This window comes from Melanostigma gelatinosum (assembly GCF_949748355.1).
Source record: "Melanostigma gelatinosum genome assembly, chromosome: 5".
Taxonomy (NCBI): Eukaryota; Metazoa; Chordata; class Actinopteri; order Perciformes; family Zoarcidae; genus Melanostigma; species Melanostigma gelatinosum.
In genome coordinates, this window is record NC_136638.1 from 8456835 (window position 1) to 8465504 (window position 8670).

At 43.1% G+C, this 8670-nt stretch overlaps 1 long non-coding RNA gene across 1 annotated transcript; it reads right to left on the reverse strand.

The window, feature by feature from the left end:
• Positions 1 to 2118: 2118 nt before the first annotated feature.
• LOC306777424 lies at positions 2119 to 3236 on the reverse strand. The gene is made up of 3 exons (XR_013771987.1): positions 3104 to 3236; positions 2562 to 2745; positions 2119 to 2211 (listed from the first exon to the last, which is right to left on the reverse strand). It is a non-coding gene; the product is annotated as an uncharacterized lncRNA (long non-coding RNA).
• Positions 3237 to 8670: the final 5434 nt, after the last annotated feature.

Sequence of the window (8670 nt, forward strand, 5' to 3'; positions counted from 1 at the left end):
CACACAAGTGATGCCATTTACTGACCGGGATGGCTAATTCATGTTTGACAAGTTATCTGCAGTTCTTCCGCATTATTATTATTTACACTGTTTTATATTGTAGTTTATATAATTTTACACATTTCTTATTTCCATATATGTTATTTATTGTTGTAGTATATTGCACATTTCTTTTTTCTATTTTCTTATAATTTGTCTTTGTGTACTTTTCTATTCTAAATGGGCAAAACTGTATCGATGAAACCCAAATTCTCCCCGGGAATCACTTTAGTAAATTCTATGCTGATTAAATACCTACTGCCACTTTCACTGTTAGCATGCGGTGTGCACTGCAGACATGAAATACATCCCATCCCAGGAAGTAGGCGGATGTGTCATGGAGGTGTTGTTTCCCCCCATTCTAGCCAAACAGCATGCGACTGCGATATTACAAAAAGGAACTTACCATTTATTTTTCTGACGAGAATGGAACTCCTTTCTTGGGTTCAGGATTAGACGGTTCTTTACAAGGTGCCTAAGATTGTACAGAGAAAATATATGCTGTTGTCATATAACTTCTGGAGAAGTTTGAGGAAGACTTGTGTGAAGGCAGAGGCGTTGCAGTTATGAAGGTGTGTACATTTACAGTGGATCAGCTAGCCTACAGAGTACTCCAGTCTTATACACAATGACAACAGAAAACTGAGAAAAATAAGTTACACCTCTGATAGAAATCCATCAAGACCTTCCTTCAAATAGCGCAAATTATGTATGCAAGTCATTTGTTGTAGTTGTAACAGTAATGAAAGTATGTCCAGCCTTGAATTGTGTACGTAAGGCCTGAGCCTAGTCAATGCTTAAAAGCTAACATAAAACCAACATGTTTGACCAGTGTGTGAAGAAATATGATGGTCCTCATAAGAACAGGTGTCCTCACAAAGCAGGTCCATGCTGTGCCCATCCCCCGACACACAAGTGATGCCATTTACTGACCGGGATGGCTAATTCATGTTTGACAAGTTATCTGCTGTCCTCACAAGACACTGTGACCAGACATCATTTTACTTTACCATGTTTTCTAAAACATTCGACCAGCTTCTGTTTGACCCAAAGAGTGGAGACATATATGGTTCAGGTAAAACAGCCCGGTACTACCGTCTTCCCCCAGCCACCCACATGTAACGTCTTGCCAGTGTGTGAAAGAAGAATACATTCCAACTTACGTTCTCATTCACTGGTGTGAAGGGAGTTGCACAAGGTGTATTCAAAGCATCACTTGATTCACCACAGAATTCCTGTGAATGAGTCAAAAATAGGCACACTCTTAGAAAATATAAAAACAGCAGCGATTCATTTACATTCAGCAATCAAAGTTCTACAACACTGGCCATTTGTCTGGCTGAAATTCTGCTTACTAGCCAGCAAGGAAGGATGGAACATAAAAGATCACTGATGAATCCTATACACGGAGACAAAAGAACCTGAGAAAAATAACTTCAACTTATGAGAGAAATCTATCAAGACCTTCCTTCATATTCAATAAATACCACAAATTATGTATGAAAGTATGTCCTGCCTTGAATAGTGTACGTAAGGCCTGAGCCTAGTCAATGCTTAAAAGCTAACATGAAACCAACTTGTTTGACCAGTGTGTGAAGAAATATGATGGTCCTCATAAGAACAGGTGTCCTCACAAAGCAGGTCCATGCTGTGCCCATCCCCCGACACACAAGTGATGCCATTTACTGACCGGGATGGCTAATTCATGTTTGACAAGTTATCTGCAGTTCTTCCGCATTATTATTATTTACACTGTTTTATATTGTAGTTTATATAATTTTACACATTTCTTATTTCCATATATGTTATTTATTGTTGTAGTATATTGCACATTTCTTTTTTCTTATAATTTGTCTTTGTGTACTTTTCTATTCTAAATGGGCAAAACTGTATCGATGAAACCCAAATTCTCCCCGGGAATCACTTTAGTAAATTCTATTCTGATTAAATACCTACTGCCACTTTCACTGTTAGCATGCGGTGTGCACTGCAGACATGAAATACATCCCATCCCAGGAAGTAGGCGGATGTGTCATGGAGGTGTTGTTTCCCCCCATTCTAGCCAAACAGCATGCGACTGCGATATTACAAAAAGGAACTTACCATTTCTTTTTCTGACGAGAATGGAACTCCTTTCTTGGGTTCAGGATAAGACGGTTCTTTACAAGGTGCCTAAGATTGTACAGAGAAAATATATGCTGTTGTCATATAACTTCTGGAGAAGTTTGAGGAAGACTTGTGTGAAGGCAGAGGCGTTGCAGTTATGAAGGTGTGTACATTTACAGTGGATCAGCTAGCCTACAGAGTACTCCAGTCTTATACACAATGACAACAGAAAACTGAGAAAAATAAGTTACACCTCTGTTTCACTGGGACTTTAAGGACATTGTAATGTCTGGGAATAAAATATGATCTGAATAAATCAGCCAAGTAGTTCAATGAAAAGCAGGAGACAATGAAACACTGTTGCCCCGTCAGTTACCACACACTATCATTTAGAGAACATGAGAACATAAACTCACCATTGATCTCCATGGCCAAGAAGACGCCCCATAGTTGTACGTTATCTCCTCGCCTGGAAATATGTCTTTTATAGCAAACAGGCACAAGTGTGGCCTTCCTTTGAAAATTATTTTTTTAACTTTGCAGTTGGGATTTCTGTGATTATCATTTGCTAGTCGTCCGAGTGTTCCATCCTCTTCTATGCTGTAAGACAAATAGCCCAGATAAAACTCAAAAGCTTTCCTGGGGTTAAATCATTCAAAATGTCATGACAGAAATATTTTCTGTGTTGTCCAACCTTGGTTTATATGTAAAACAGGAACCTTTTGTACACATATACCACTGCACCACTCTTACATTTTCCCACGCATTGTGCTGTATAACTTTTGGGAAATTCACACTCACAAGATGAGGCCCTGGTTAAACTAAATAGATACAAGTATACCATGCAGCATACACCATCTTTGTTCTGAATCTGAACTGATGATTGATTTGTTCTTTTACAACAAATAACTCTATAAAAAGAAATCCATTTCAGTAAATCAACAAGCAGCTAACTTACCAATAGTGTGTTCCATTCCAGATGAAATCAAACACACAGGGATTATTTGTGTCATCTACACCTGTAGTTCGTGACAGAATTCCACGGTACTCCATCACAAAACTGGATGGTGCAATGTATTCCCGTGTAAAAACACCTCTCCCTAAAATAGCAAGGAAAGAATTAACTATTTGTTCGGCAATTAACGCTACTCGTGGCTTATCTTCTGAATGAAATAAATCCTGCAAAAACATGGAATGTAGGTCGCAAATTCTTAACAAAGTTAACCACACAATGGCTTTATCTGGGTGGGCCGCCCACAGTTATTTGTGCCCTGCAGGTACATTTGGAGTACAGATTTTACATTTGCTTGATCAGCACAGATCTTTATACAATAAGCTCTTGCATGTATTTGTGTTTGTTAACAGCAGTGGTGGGCTGTCAGGGCCTTCAAAGCCTTCTCTGCTGGCCTAAACAGAATCACAAAGTTATCGCTATTTTATAATTTAAAACATTTTCATAAATACACTACATGTATTCTAATTTATCAACATATTTTCCCATTATCTTATGTTCTCATTGCACTGCTACTGTCTTCCTCAGTTGCTCTGCTTCCAGTGCAGCTTGTTTTAAGTAGAGCTTTCATCCAATCAGCGTTCACCTCTGTGTCTCTAGGTAGAAGACTAGGCCTGCAGACTCTCACTTGAATCTCTTTGCAGTTTAAGTGAATGGGGACGATATTGTTGATTGTCATCGTGTTCAACCAATCAGATCTTTAGTTTGACATGTTGGGCGTATTCTTTGACGTGTCAGAGCTGCTAGCTGGCCTACAAGTACGTGATTGGTCAGTGGGCTAGCGTGACGTGTTGGGCGGTGACAATCCCAAAATCTGCTGCCTCTGTGAGCGGACATCTTCAGCCTCAAACGCATTAAAACGTATTCAAGAAATACAACTGGGAGACTCCACTGTCTTCACTGGCGTCCATGAACGGAGAAGGACTTCTTACTGGAACTAAAACACACGGATGTACTGAACAACCGTGAGATTAAACTCTAACAAAGAAAGGAGGATGCACTTTGTCTTTAGATAGTGAACAGCAGCTCTGCTAAGTTAAATGCGTTTGTTTTTACATCTGCAGTAGCTTTAATATGCTTGTTTATATATTATTATTTTTACAACTTGTTTTTATGAAGATGGATTTTTGTTTGGTTTTATATGCGATAGGAATTATTGTTACGTCCAATGTTGCTCTGGGGACATATTTAGCCAGTGCTGGCAACTTGCCGACTTTCTCGCTAAATCCGGCGACTTTCCAAACCCTCATGGCTATTGGAGACTTTTCTGGTGTTTTGACTGTGACGTTAAAGCTCGTACATTCTGCACTGTCCTGAACGAGCAGCGGGGGTGCTGCCATGAACCCTTCCGCCGCCCAAAAGCACTCATAGGCGGGTACTGTCATATACGGTAGTCTAATGCGCATATACTGGGGTTTATACGGGAGTTCCAGATGTATGTAAAGTGAGACACGGTGATCCATTAAAACCAGCTGAGCAAACTAAGAAGCCTCTATTGCATTGATTTACATGGTGTCAGAAGTGAAAGCGGAGACATGACAAAGTTCAATCCCCCGACAAACTTTTCCTTCGATAAGCCAGGAGAATGGCCGGAGTAGAAGCAGCGTTTTGTGAGATTCAGAACCGCCACCAAGCTGGACAAAGAAGATGGTGCCGTGCAGGTGAACAGCCTGATATACGCTATGGGAAGCGAGTCGGAGAACATCTTCCGTTTGTTTGCATTTCCCGAAGATGGACATAAGAGATGATTTTGTTCGGGTGCTTGGAAAGTTCAATGAGTACTTTGTGCCGAGAAGGAATGTAATACACGAACGTGCATGTTTCCATCTGCGCGTGCAAATACCGGGAGAGAAAGCTGAGACTTTTATCAGGGCTTTGTACGAACTAGCGGAGCATTGTGAATTCGGCGCTCGCAGAGATGAGAATATCCGTGACTGAATCGTCGTATTCTCTGCAGTTAGTGTATTTACAGGTGTTGAGCTTCATTTTAACATAATAATAATAATAATAATAATAATAACTTTAATTTATATAGCGCCTTTCAGGGGACCCAAGGCCGCTTTACAAGAGTAACAGTTTAGACACAAACAGTTTAGACAAACAGTCAGAAAAACAGAACAAGTGAACATGAAACAAATAATAACCGTAGCTGTGTTTCAGCTGCAGGACAGCAGTGAAGGCCCAGGTATAAAATGCACGGCCCGCCACTGGTTAATAGTAACTTGTCAATTGACAACATGTACAAAACTGCGAGTTAACTATGATGTCAGTGGTGTCCAAACAATATGAGATGAAAGACTTACCTTTAAATGTGTCAATGAATTTTCCTTCCAGAAAAGATTTGTCTCTGGCCAGAATGATATGGTCCATGGCATCTCGATCAGGAGTCTTTCTTCTCCTTCTCGCCGCCATCTTTGCTGCAATAATTTCCAGAGAACATGCTGAGTCTGCAGTACTAAACCAATCTGTATTTATAGTGAGGATAGCAATAATTAAATTAGGTTTCAAAGTTGGATAATTAACAGGGGCATATTGTTTGATACAAACTTCCTGAAAAACAAAGTTGCACAGATCACCTTTTAATAATAATAATAATAATATATGTGAAGAGACTGTCTGATCACATGTCCATGTTAATTATTCCTCACAATAATTATGAATGCTCGGGCTGACGAACGTCACCGGGCTTAAGTCATATCAGCTGTCACTAATTAAGACGTCTTATTTCTAATGGAGATATTATTTTTAATACTTAATATTTTGGTTACTCTGTTACTTTACTTGTTGGTGTGTCTTGCTGCTGTAACATACAAATGTCCCCCTGGGGATGAATAAAGTACCTATCTATCTAAATCCGACTCGCTAGCTTCTAAGCTAATTTTAACATTACCTCCAATGGGGAAATGCTAACCGCGATTAGCATTAGCGAATATACCGGTAATAACTGTTGCTCGTCGCAGCTCGGAAAAGCATTTACAGCTAACTGGCTTGGCCAGTTGCTGATAGCACAACGAGCTCCAATAACAGCTGATTCCTCCGCAGACTTTTACAGTGCAGTAAAAGTTTGCGGTGGAATCAGCTGAACATTAAGCCGGATTGATTCCACCTGGTGCAAAGCTGGGTCCAGGCTCACGAGGAAGTGGAGGCGTTTGTTTTACAAGGCAACGAAAAGACAGCCCTTCACTAAATGGCATTTAGTAAATGCATTTAGTTGTTAATACATCGTTAAAACTTTCACTTACCAGTTCGGTAAAGTTAATTCCAAGTCCGTATTAGCCCACAAAAGACGTCCATCGAATCCAGACTCATTTCTTCAGCGTCAGGGCGAAACCTGACCGCAGGTTCAGAAGCCAATCACTGACCAGCATCTCCCTGAGTGACTTCGAGAACAGCCAATCACTGATCAGAGTGTGTGATTGACTTCGAGTACAGCCAATGACCAGTCTGCCTAATACTAGCCAATGATTGACGACACACTGATACACATTCGCGGGAAAATAAAAAAATAAAAAGAAATGTGGAAATCTAAATTATACACTGGGCGCACACACTGGCATACACTAGAATTCTGGTGAAACCGAGTTGTTGAGACATGCGGAGAAAATGCGGGAGGACGTTAGTTACGTGTTGATAAGTGCCTCTACAGTGCGCGACTTGTGAGGACATGGACTTTGTCCTCACAAGTCCAGCATGTCCTCACAAAGTAAGTATGTAAACAGGTGAAAAGCCCTCACAATCCGGAGATACCAACACACACACACACACACACACACACACACACACACACACACACACACACACACACACACACACACACACACACACACACACACACACACACACACACACACACACACACACACACACACACACACACACACACACACGTCTGGGAAGCAAATATGATAAATGTTCCGATTTGTTTGGAGATGTTACGCTCATTGATGTTGTAACCTGACTTGTGCAAAGACACTGGATTACTGTTTTCCTTCAGAATATCAGACAAAGGAGTCATATTATACATAATGTATTTGCATATATGTTTTCTTGTGTTATTCTGACCACTAGTGTTAGGAATATAGCTGAGGCTGAGTAATGCAGCTGGCAGCAGAGAGTCGAGGAGTGAGGCTTAAGCAGGGCAGAGGGAGACCATGGGAGCAGGTCCAGAGTAATATCCAGAAGAGCAGAGGAAGCAGGTGACTGGAGTCAGGACTGTGAGGGGAAAACGGAGAGCACAACGAGTCACGGGGGAACAAACAACAAGAACTAGAAGCTAAAAAACGGTAACAAGAGGCTCAAACATAGCAGACACTTACCGGGAGCTGAGTTTAGGTCGGGGCAGTGTGGAATATATTGTGGAGATGAGATGCAGCTGTTGGTTCAGTCCTGACTCCGGCGCAGCTGCAGGCGATCACACACACAGAAGGTGTTTCTCAAAGTCAAGGCTGCTTCCTTTGTAGGAAGGGTCCTACAGAGGCTAAGCCAGACTCCTTCCTCGCATTAGGAGAACACACTAGAACATTTTAGCGAGTGTGAAAAAAAAATATGTAGGCCTACATATTTTGTAAGTTTATTTCGAATAATTCAGTACATTACAAGTCCTATTGATTTTGCATTCCATAACATGATATATATACACAGACTCAAATGATGTAGGCCTATTAAAAAATAAACTAAATAAACAGGGATTTCAATTAATATGCTGTCCTCAAGGAGGGCAGAGCGGCGGAGTGTAATCCATACACACAAGGAGGGCAGAGGACGCCACGGGGTTGACGCGGGTGAAAGACGGTACGACCTGACAACCCCAGACTGCAGGGCCAGAGTTTATGTAGTGCCAGGAGACTCATTAGTGGGCCCTGAGTCTGGTGTGTCAGGCTGCAGGAGGTGATCAGCTGGAGTGTCCTCAGCTGTGCACACTCAAGGGTGTGGCCATGGGAGGAGTCAGGTCAGACAGGGATCCTGGATCCTGACAGTACCCCCCCGTTAAGGTACGGATTCCAGACGTACCACCAGACACAAAAAAGGGCAGCCGGAGGGGGTCCGGAGGAGGGATGGCCCCACAGCTAGAAGGCTGGCCAGGGTGGGCGGAGGGGGTCCGGAGGAGGGGTGACTGGTTCTGACCGGCCACGGGGCTGCAGAAGAGCCTCCGCCACAGGTGCTCCGGCGGACGGCCGGGCGGGCGGAAGGGCTCCGGACACGGGTGCTCCGGTGGACGGCCGGGCGGGCGGAAGGGCTCTGGAGAATAGGATGCTGGTGCAGCAGTGGCAGGTACTGGAGGTCTCTGCTGCCCCGTGACGGCAGCGGGTACGGGAGGTCTCTGCTGCCCCGCGACGGCAGCGGGCACGGGAGGTCGCGGCTGCTCAGAGACGGCAGCGGGCACTGCGGCGGCAGGAACTGGAGCTGGCGCTGCGGCGGCAGGAACTGGAGCGGGCTGCGGCGCTGAGGCGGCAGGAACTGGAGCTGGCGCTGCGGCGGCAGGAACTGGAGATGGCGCTGCGGCGGCAGGAACT